The sequence below is a fragment of the Schistocerca serialis genome, chromosome 8, assembly GCF_023864345.2.
Source record: "Schistocerca serialis cubense isolate TAMUIC-IGC-003099 chromosome 8, iqSchSeri2.2, whole genome shotgun sequence".
Lineage (NCBI taxonomy): Eukaryota > Metazoa > Arthropoda > Insecta > Orthoptera > Acrididae > Schistocerca > Schistocerca serialis.
In genome coordinates this window covers 500193362-500205547 of record NC_064645.1, presented here as the reverse complement: position 1 = coordinate 500205547, position 12186 = coordinate 500193362, and positions in this window count along the sequence as shown.

The following is a 12186-nucleotide window of genomic DNA, read 5'->3' as shown; positions in this document are numbered from 1 at the left end:
TTACCTTAATGGTGTTCAAAAGTCATAAATATACAGCAGTTCATGACATCCAGTCTTACAAATTTCAAAACTCCGGCATTTCTCTTCCCACATCCACCACTGCTGGCGGCTCACCTCCAACTGCGCAACGCTGTTAACAGCCAACTGCCCAACACTACAATGGGCAAGAGCAATGCAAACCAGCCACAGACTGCACACAGCACAGCCAGTGATTTTCATACGGAGCGCTACGTGGCGTTACCAATAAAAAAAACCTAAACAGCCTACTTACACGCCTTCTTCGCCAATTACCTACATGCGATCTTTACGTCACCCCCGCTCAGTTGGATGGTGCCACACGCCGACAACACTCCCCCCCCCCCCCCCCCCCCTGCTGACATGTGAGACTCCCCGCGCTACTTTCTATATTGTAACCCACAGTGGAGTAGGCGCATGGACACGCGCCTTCTTTATTTTATGCACTATAACAGAACACACCGGTTTTTCCCTCACTCCACTGTATATTGCTTCACACCTCTTAGCTTACATCAGTATTATTATTCTTTTTTTCCTACACCTTGTTCATAAAAACAAAAAATTGCTCGCCTTGTACGAGTATAATGTCTTGTGTTATTTTCGCCGGAAGGATGGCATTTCTGCTGTATTTAACTTTGTGCCAATAAAGATCTTTTGTTAATTTACCCTGTTCCTGGTAAAAAAAAATAATCATAATAATAAAATAAAAATAAACATAAAAGCTACTTTGAGGGAGTGATTCAGGGACGGGAGGGGGGAGACATCGCGGCCAGGCCTCGGGTTCCGACCCCTGCCCTCTATGTCTCCACTTACTCATTTATCACGCAAAAAAAAAAAAAAAAAAAGTTGGTAGAGCACTTGCCCGCGAAAGGCAAAGGTCCCGAGTTCGAGTCTCGGTCCGGCACACAGTTTTAATCTGCCAGGAAGTTTCAAATCCGTTAAGTTCGAAAAAGCGAAGAACTTTTTGTCTACGATTATGCATGTTGAAATTGTTTACGTTCCGTATTCTTTAAATTGTTTCTACTTTTCTGTCACCTGTTTATACTGTTTTGTGACAAAATACACGCAAAATTGCAAATTTTCCGCTTGTTTCTCTAATTTTCAACTGTTCGCTACTGTGCCTCAAATAAGAATGCTCCAGCACTGCACAACTGACTGATTAGCAAGCCGACCACAGATAAACTTAAACACAGAATCAAGGATCTTATTCACTATTTGTGCAGAGCGCTCATTCACCTTTGTCCCAGTACAGTAAAGATGAATTATTTACAATGGCAGAAAACATGAAAACCTTACAAGATACACGTCTTGGTACATTCATGGTTCTGTAGGCAACCGCAAACATTTCTCCATGAAGGCACTGACTGTCTTGTCTCACACTCGGATAAATGAAGTAACAGTTACGGCGACTACTTTCGAGATAGTAAACAGTTTAATTAGTTTTTCTCCATCTCCTCGGTTTCATTATACCGGGTGATCAAAAAGTCAGTATAAATTTGAAAACTGAATAAATGACGGAATAATGTAGATAGAGAGGTAAAAATTGACACACATGCTTGGAATGACATGTGGTTTTATTAGAACCAAAAAAATACAAAAATTCAAAAAATGTCCGACAGATGGCGCTTCATCTGACCAGAATAGCAATAATTAGCATAACAAAGTAAGACAAAGTAAAGATGAGATCTTTACAGGAAATGCTCAATATGTCCACCATCATTCGTCAACAACAGCTGTAGTCGAGGAATAATGTTGTGAACAGCACTGTAAAGCATGTCTGGAGTTATGGAGAGGCATTGGAGTCGGATGTTGTCTTTCAACATCCCTAGAGATGTCGATCACGATACACTTGCTACTTCAGGTAGCCCCAAAGCCAATAATCGCACGGACTGAGGTCTGGGGACCTGGGAGGCCAAGCATGACGAAAGTGGCGGCTGAGCACACGATCATCACGAAACAACGCGCGCACGAGATCTTTCAAGCGTCTAGCAATATGGGGTGGAGCGCCATTCTGCATACACATCGTACGTTCCAGCAGGTGTTTATCAGCCCGGCTGGGGATGATGCGATTCTGTAACATATCGGCATACCTCTCACCCGTCACGGTAGCAGTTACAAAATCAGAATCACGCATTTCCTCGAAGAAAAAAGGCCCGATAGCGGTAGATCTGGTAAATCCAACCCATACCGTGACTTTCTCGTCGTGCAATGGAGTTTCCACGACAGTTTTAGGATTTTCGGTAGCCCAAATTCTGCAGCTGTGGGCGTTGACAGACCCTCGGAGCGTGAAATGAGCTTGGTCGGTCCACAACACGTTACTCAACCAATCGTCATCTTCCGCCATCTTTTGAAACGCCCACACCGCAAATGCCCTCCGCCTCACCAAATCGCGAGGTAACAGTTCATGATGCCGATGGATTTTGTTCGGATAGCATCGGAGGGTACACCTCAGTGCCAACCAAACAGTAGTGTATGGAATGCCGGTGCGACGTGCGACTGCACGAGAGCTGACTTCCCCGTGGATAGACGAACCCGCTACAGTCTCCATTTCTTCCTGAACTGTCTCAGCAGCATTACGCCTTGTGCTCGGTCGGCCACTACGGGGTCTATCGTCTAAACAACCCGTGGCTCCGAACTTCGTAATCATTCTCGCCACAGCTGCATTTGTCAACGGACCTTTACCCGTCCGAATCCGCTTCCTATGGCGATAGGATCGTAACACTAAACTAGCACATTGCCCATTCTGGTAATGCAGCTTCACTAAAAGCGCCTTTTCAGGTAACGTCAACATGCTGCGACTGCTGCGCATCTCATTACAGCTCCTTTTGTACACGATTGTCATTCGCAGTCACTGACGTTTGGCTGTCCAGCGCCATCTTACTTACTTACTTACTTACTTACTCACTGGTCATATCGGACTTGAGAGTCCATTACCGCAGCAACGTATTTTCGCCATCTGTCCCTGTCTTGGGCTATTTCCTTCCATTCACCTTCAATACCTAGGCTCCTCAAATCAGCCTTCACATTATCCTCCCATCTACGCCTCGGTCTCGCCACAGGGCGTTTTCCTTCTAGGTGCCCTACCAGTACTCTGCGCGCTGCCCTGCCCTCATCCATTCGAGCTACGTGACCTGCCCATCGCAGCCTACGTGATTTATTAATACTGATTATGCCCCGGCTTGAACAGAGTTCGTGAACCTCTTCGTTATGCAGTTTTCGCCACTCTCCGCTAATGTCATCCCTTTTTGCTCCGAAAATTTTCCTTGATAATTTTGTTTTCAAATACTTGAAACGGCTTTTCATTTTGCACAGTGAGAGACCAAGTCTCACACCCATACAGCATAACTGGTAGAATAATAGATTTGTATATTCTAATCTTTAAATTCCTAGACAATATCCGTGATGAAAGTAATCTATTCAATGAGAAGTAGCACGCATTTCCCGCCCGTAATCTCTTTTTCAGTTCGGATTCAATCTTATTTCTCGAAGTGATGTCCACGCCTAGATACTTAAATGTGTTCACTTTTTCAAACTGCGTGTCTCAAACTCTTAACATTTCCTGATCTACTGCTGTTGCCATTCTAGTAGTAACCAGGTATTTAGTTTTGTCTTCACTTATCCTTAGACCTACATCTTCACTAGCCTTGATTAACGCATTCGCATTTGCTGTTACAGATTCTTTCCTATCGCTAATGATGTTTAGATCATCTGCATACCCTAATATCTTAATATTTCCATTTAACTCCACACCCTCTGAATTATCTGCTGCCATTCGTACAATATATTCTAGGACGAAATTAAAAAGCAGCGGAGATAGGGCATCTCCCTGCTGAAGTCCGTTCTTTATTACAAATTCCTCTGACTCCAATTTCCCCACGCGGACTCTACCCTTTGTGTTTTTCAAACTCGCTTCTATAAGTCTAACATACTTCTTTGGTATTACAAGTTCCAAAACAATTCTGTACAATTTTGATTGCAACACTGAATCATATGCTTTTGTAAAATCTATAAAAAGATTATGAACTGGTTTATTGTATTCCCATTTCTTTTCCAAAATTTGACGCAGGGTGAATATTTGGTTCATAGTTGATCTGTTCCTCCGAAAGCCGGCTTGGTAATCCCCCACAGTTTCATCTGCATTTGGTGTAAGCCTGCTTAGCAGAATATTCGAGAAAATTTTGCCATTTGTCGGACATTTTGTGAACTTTTTTTTTGTTCTAATAAAACCCCATGTCATTCCAAGCACATGTGCCAATTTTCACCTCTCTATCTACATTATTCCTTGGTTTATTAAGTTTTCAAATTTATACTGACTTTTTGATCAGCCGGTACTACCCCTTGTTTTCGAGGGGGTGATTGACAGTAACAAATTGTGACTGTTCCTCCCCTGCCCCGTCATCCCTTCCCGCCCCACAGAACGGAACTATGGATCCGATACTGTACAGGCATTGCTCGCAGTGCGCCGAAATCGTGCAGAAGAAACAATCGCACGAGTAGCGAGCGAGGGGGACCGGCGATGATGGGAGGTAGCCAGGGGGCGGGGCCCCCGTGTTAGCGAGTCTTGCGCTCGCGCTGGGTCCAGCTGGTGAGTTACGGCGCGCTGCGGCCAGTCAATGCGGCCCTAACTCGCGGCCAAACTCTCCATTAGCTGTCTGGCGGGCGCCAGCCTGCGGCCGCCTTATCGGGGGATCGCCACATTCACGTGTCGTCCGCTGACCGTATATCACTCCGTTCTATGCAAGACGCTCCGGACACGGCGATAAAAAAGGAGTGAGGAACGCTAAAGGCCAGCAACCCCCCCCCCCCCCCCTACTAAGCGAGCCCAGCTTACGCATAAAATATTGCTTGGGTGGCAGCAAAACTTGGTGAGCTTGACAAGCAGAGACTTCTTAGCCTCCGCCGATAATGGTTTCGGGGCGACGGTTGCGGACTGGACTGGTCTTAGAGAGGAGGTTTCCAGTTTAACACTTTCGCTGCGGCATCGGTGCAGGCGCACTGCTCTCCAGCGTAGCCTGGCAACGTGCGAGTGCGGCCTGGTGACGCTCGAATGCGGGCCAGTAACACTCTGAAACGGCAAAATGGTTCAAATGGCTCTGAGCGCTATGGGACTTAACATCTGTGGTCATCAGTCCCCTAGAACTTTGAACTACTTAAACGTAACTAACCTAAGCACATCACACACATCCATGCCCGAAGCAGGATTCGAACCTGCTACCGTAGCAGTCGCGCGGTTCCGGACTGAGCGCCTAGAACCGCTCGGTCATCCCGGCCGGCAAAAACTCCTTCCTTCGTAAATGGGTGATACTGCATATTATGTGGTTCTTTGTGCCAGGACTCACCTGGATAATCTCCGTGTGACAGGTCGTGCTCTTTTTCGTCGTCGATTTCGACACAGTCGTCGTGATCTGTCACGAAACAGAATCGAAAGCTGTGCTTCCACGCTATCATCACTCTGCAATTCTTCTGCAGCCTCTAAATAACAATCTCAGTGGTATGCCTCGTCCTCACTACACTGTCATCTAGTACACTAAGTAAGTGTTCCTCTGTCAATTTAACACTCTTGCTGCTCCTTTTCACATTGGAACGTCCAGGTGTCGGTTCTTTAGCCGCCGTTACGAGCAATATACGTTCGATAACTGACCACACAAAACAAAAGTTTACACACTTAGCCGCTGCAACTATACTAGTAACCCGACAGTGAGCGCGGACGCTTATAAGCGTCAGCCGCACTGACTCATGGCTTGTTGTGACGCTTATAAGCGTCAGACGCTGCGAAAGTGTTAAAGGCGGAGAGGATCTGCCTCCCGACTTGAATGGCTGCTGTCTAATTCATACAAGGTCAGATGTCCCTCTTGAAACTTACGCTGTTATAATGGGATTATTTTCGTGCAGCTCACTGATGGCCCCGGGAGAGCCAACCATGACAAATCTATTCCTTCTGGTGAGAAACAGGCAAAATACCCTCTTACATAACTAAAAATGTAATAATTTCAGCCGGCCGGAGTGGTCGAGCGGTTCTAGGCGCTACAGTCTGGAACCGAGCGACCGCTACGGTCACAGGTTCGAATCCTGCCTCGGGCATGGATGTGTGTGATGTCCTTAGGTTAGTTAGGTTTAATTAGTTCTAAGTTCTAGGCGACTGATAACCTCAGAAGTTAAGTCGCATAGTGCTCAGAGCCATTTGAACCAGCCATAATGATTACAATTCCAAAGGAAGCAGGTGTTGACAGGCGTAAATCTTACCGAACTTCAGTTTACTAAGTTATGGTTGCAGATTACTAACATGAATTATTTACAAAAGAACGGAAAAACAGGTAGAAGCGGACCTCGTGAAACAGTATTGACGCAAAACAGTATTGACCCTACGACTTCTCGTAGAAGATAGATTACAGGAAGACAAACCTACATTGATGTGACTTGTAGTCTTTGCCAGTGTTGACTGGAATACACTCTTTGAAACTCTGAAGGTAGCAGGGGTAAAATAAAGGGGACTTTGTAGGTAGGCTGGTCAGGTTTTTATGTTGGTAACGCCACGTAGCACTCTGTATGAAAATCACTGACTGTGCTGTGTGCAGTCTGTGGCTGGTTTGCATTGTTGGAATTTTTGCTACTGTAGTGTTGGGCAGTTGGATGTGAACAGCGCGTAACGTTGCGCAGTTGGAGGTGAGCCACCAGCAGTGGTGGATGTGGGGAGAGAGATGGCAGAATTTTGAGAGCGGACGATCTGGACGTGTGTCCATCAGAGAGAGTAAATTTGTAAGACTGGATATCATGAAGACTTTTGAAAATTATTAAGGTAAAAACATTGTTTGTCCTCTAACAAAATCTTTCATTTGCTAACTATGCCTGTCAGTAGTTAGTGACTTCAGTAGTTAGAATCTTTTATTTAGCTTCCAGTACTGGCGCTCGCTGTATTGCAGTAGTTCGGGTGATGAAGATTTTTGTGAAGTAAGTGATTCATGAAAGGTAGAGGTTATTGTTAGTCAGGGCCATTCTTTTGTAGGGATTATTGAAAGTCAGATTGCCTTGCGCTAAAAATATTGTGTGTCAGTTTAGTGTTGGTCAGAATAAGTAAAGAGAGAAATGTCTGAGTACGTTCAGTTCTGCTCAGCTGTTTGAAAATCAAATAACGTAAGAGGTTTATCAGCACAGTAATTCACTAATTTTTCTAAGGAGATGTTTCAACTTACACTCCTGGAAATGGAAAAAAGAACACATTGACACCGGTGTGTCAGACCCACCATACTTGCTCCGGACACTGCGAGAGGGCTGTAAAAGCAATGATCACACGCACGGCACAGCGGACACACCAGGAACCGCGGTGTTGGCCGTCGAATGGCGCTAACTGCGCAGCATTTGTGCACCGCCGCCGTCAGTGTCAGCCAGTTTTCCATGGCAAACGGAGCTCCATCGCAGTCTTTAACACTGGTAGCATGCCGCGACAGCGTGGACGTGAACCGTATGTGCAGTTGACGGACTTTGAGCGAGGACGTATAGTGGGCATGCGGGAGGCCGGGTGGACGTACCGCCGAATTGCTCAACACGTGGGGCGTGAGGTCTCCACAGTACATCGATGTTGTCGCCAGTGGTCGGCGGAAGGTGCACGTGCCCGTCAACCTGGGACCGGACCGCAGCGACGCACGGATGCACGCCAAGACCGTAGGATCCTACGCAGTGCCGTAGGGGACCGCACCGCCACTTCCCAGCAAATTAGGGACACTGTTGCTCCTGGGGTATCGGCGAGGACCATTCGCAACCGTTTCCATGAAGCTGGGCTACGGTCCCGCACACCGTTAGGCCGTCTTCAGCTCACGCCCCAACATCGTGCAGCCCGCCTCCAGTGGTGTCGCGACAGGCGTGAATGGAGGGACGAATGGAGACGTGTCGTCTTCAGCGATGAGAGTCGCTTCTGCCTTGGTGCCAATGATGGTCGTATGCGTGTTTGGCGCCGTGCAGGTGAGCGCCACAATCAGGACTGCATACGACCGAGGCACACAGGGCCAACACCCGGCATCATGGTGTGGGGAGCGATCTCCTACACTGGCCGTACACCACTGGTGATCGTCGAGGGGACACTGAATAGTGCACGGTACATCCAAACCGTCATCGAACCCATCGTTCTACCATTCCTAGACCGGCAAGGGAACTTGCTGTTCCAACAGGACAATGCACGTCCGCATGTATCCCGTGCCACCCAATGTGCTCTAGAAGGTGTAAGTCAACTACCCTGGCCAGCAAGATCTCCGGATCTGTCCCCCATTGAGCATGTTTGGGACTGGATGAAGCGTCGTCTCACGCGGTCTGCATGTCTAGCACGAACGCTGGTCCAACTGAGGCGCCAGGTGGAAATGGCATGGCAAGCCGTTCCACAGGACTACATCCAGCATCTCTACGATCGTCTCCATGGGAGAATAGCAGCCTGCATTGCTGCGAAAGGTGGATATACACTGTACTAGTGCCGACATTGTGCATGCTCTGTTGCCTGTGTCTATGTGCCTGTGGTTCTGTCAGTGTGATCATGTGATGTATCTGACCCCAGGAATGTGTCAATAAAGTTTCCCCTTCCTGGGACAATGAATTCACGGTGTTCTTATTTCAATTTCCAGGAGTGTATATAGAAACCAAAGGGCAGTTGTAAGAGCCGAGGAGCATGTAATAGAAGCCGCGGTTGAGAAGGGAGTTAGACAGGATGGTAGCCTGTCCACTATGTTATTCAATCTGTACACTTAGCAAGCGGTAAAGAAAACAAAATAAACATTTGGAGTAGAACTTTGAGATTTTCTGATGACAAATCTGATAATTCTGTGGGACACAGCAAAGGCCTTGTAAGGGCAATTAAAAGGAATGGACAGTGTCTTGAAAGGTGGCTGTAAGACGGACATCAACAAAAGCTAAACAACGGTAACTGAATGTAGTGGAATTAAATCAGACAATACTGAGGGAATTAGATTTGCAAACGAGACACTTAAAATACTAGATAATTTTTGCTATTTGGGCAGCAAAATAACTGATGATGATCGAAGTAGAGAAGATATAACATGCTGACTGGTAGTGTCAAGAAAAGTGTTTCTGAGGAAAATAAATTTGTTAACATCTAATATAGATTTAAGTGCTATTAAGTCTTTTCTAAATGCATTTGTCTGGAGTGTAGCAAGGTATTAAAGTGAAACGTGGACGATAAACAGTTCAGACAAGAAGAGACTAGAAGCTTTTGAAATGTGATACAGCAATACGGTGAAGATTAAATGGGTAGATCGCATAACTAATGATGAGGTAGTGTATAGAACTGAAGAGAAAAGAAATTCGTTGCACATCCTGACTGAAAGAAGGGATCTGTTGCTAGGACACATTGTGAGACAACAAAGGATCAGCACGCTAGTACTGGAGGGAAGTATGGGGGCTAAAAATTGTAAAGAGAGGCCAAGAATTAATACTGTAAGCAAATTCAGAATGATGTAAGTTACAGTAGTTATTCAGAGACAAAGAGGCTTTCACAGGATAGAGTAGCATGGAGAGCCACATGAAACCAGTCTTCGGACTGAAGATCACAACAACGACAATAAGAGAGCAGAGTAATCGGTGGCGTCAGAAGGAACCGTAGACCTCCGCAGGAAAATGGGAAAACGCAGAGAGTGAATTTTATTAAAAGGGGCACCACACTGTCATGTATCCTTTTTCCAAATCACGATATCGAACACGAATATTGTGCCCTATTTCCAAATGCCTTCGTAGGATTTATTAAAAATACCGAGCACAGTAAAGTCATGCGAGCATTCATTTCGTGTGGAAGTGTCTTGAGACTTGTGTAGTGTTCTTTTCCATTTGTAAAGCGCATTAATGAAAGGAAAGGAGGCGAGGGAGTTACACATGGTGCTTGGATGTAGGTTATCCCTTTCAGATAATGTTAAGGGGGTTTAGAGAGATTTTTGGTTTAACTCAAAACATCGGAACCTCGTCTAGAAATCAGTGACTGTACTCTTCCCCTCATCTTCAGTCCTCCCTCCCCCTCCTCCGCCCCACATCAGATTTTGCTGGCTGCCTCTGAGCGAACCACGGTTTATTCGGAACGCAGTTCTTTTTATTTCACATTAGATGGTGCTCTCTGCATGAGCGAGAACATATGACTCGCAATCAAACAGTGGAACAACAGGTGTCGAATTTGAATGGCGATAGTGTAGATTTCGGATATGAAACCGTAGAAGCTCCATTATTTCAGTGGTGTTTCGGCCATATACCTGCCGCCAGTATTCAGAGTAAACCGACCGACTGCAGGTACAGCTTTTGCTTCCTCCCTTTTAAACTTGAGGGCCGCGTTGCTGTGAATGCAATCACAAACAGTAAAGCCCCAGAGATATTTCTTCGATGAATAGCAAGGAAATTTCACTACTCGTAAATGGGCGAGGAGTACAAGTCGTTGACTTACGGTTGAATATATCCCGAAATACTGATTCGTCGATGCAAGCTGCACTGCAACGACGTCTTAGGAAACCAATCAAAGCAGGAGCTGCCGTTCCATAACTTGTCCATAATGAAACCAGTATCGGGATTCATTAAATCCCTCGGTAAGTAATTGTCACTAATTCCTTCACGACTTAAATAGAGAAAGATGAAGTCGCGCTAGAATTTGAACTCCCATTTGCTTCACAGCGTGCCGAGTACTGGTGAAGTGCTCTGCAACAGCCGATTTTTTAGTCAGTATGAGTCACGTGTATCATTGGTATGCCGCGCATTTGAAGAACTGTGCACATCGCTTGCCTGATGTGCGACTCACCACGCTCATCAAGGATCTTGTAAACCAGAGGCGGCCAAAAATTCATCTCACGAGCTGTGCCCTGGCTCGCATGCAATTGCACTCAGCCTGACTGCACGCTTCGCCCACCTATATGCTATGCTGTCTGAGCTTGAGGAGGAGGAAGAAAGCGCCGTATTTAGACGGCAATGCAGTCGCACTGCATAAAGACTTGGTTTCCCATTTCATGTTTTTCAATAACATAGATCATAGAGCAAACAAATTTTCACAATTATTTTTGGTGTGCTGAAGACGGAATACAATTTCTTCTTCTGCAAAATGCCGGCATGCGGACAGACACGGACAATTTCAAAGATTTTTGCTCTCAGATGGCCATGTAATCACGACTTATTTAGTTTCATAATCTAAAAAATGTCTTTACGCGAATACAGGGCGTTTGGAAATTCTCGTTACAAACTTCGAGGACTAGTTCAAATGGTTCTGAGCACTATGGGACTTAACTTCTGAGGTCATCAGTCCCCTAGAACTTAGAACTACTTAAACCTAACTAACCTAAGGACATCACACACATCAATGCCCGAGGCAGGATTCGAACCTGCGACCGTAGCGGTCGCGCGGTTCCAGACTGTAGCGCCTAGAACCGCTCGGCATCGAGGAATCGTAGAGTGGAGTGAGTACACAGTATTTCGGACAGAAACCCAAGTTTAGAAACGTATCGTTTGCGTTCTATGACGGTTTCAGTTCAAATGTTTGCGTTATCCATTTCTGATTGAGGTACTAAGTTGGGTGTGACGCAGTACATTTATTAGGTAACAATTACGAAGAAAACGTAAGGAAACATCCATTTATTATTTAAGAACAATTGTTTGTGTTAACACTTAAACGTCACGTGTTTGTATTATTCCAAAACAAAAAAAGAACCCAGCATACTTAAGTACACACCAGCACTATTGCATTACGACAACGGCTCGATGTGGTGACCATCAACATTTTTACAGGCGTTGTGTTGTAATATTAGTAATTTTCGCCTCACAAACATTAATACACGTTCAATAGTACACGCCTGATGGATTAACGTTATCGAACAATTGTAAAGTAAAAGAAATGAGCCATCGCATAGCAGCGAGATAATCTATTATTCTTTATCTGTGCCGTTTTTGCGCGGTGCCTGTAAATCTCTAAGTACCTGTATCGATTAATGATATAAAAAAGAATTCTGTTGTTTCAAGACAAATGAGGCCTGTTTGTATTTCATGAAAGGCGGACGCGGACTTGCTGCGTTCCGCATCGGTATTTTATATTTTATGTGAAAATATTCAATAAATGTGCTAATTGTTATTTTTCCAAACATGTAGTTTCTTGTAACTGATTACGAACAGACAGCATCAAGAGGACATTTTGACTGTTATGTATAAAGTATT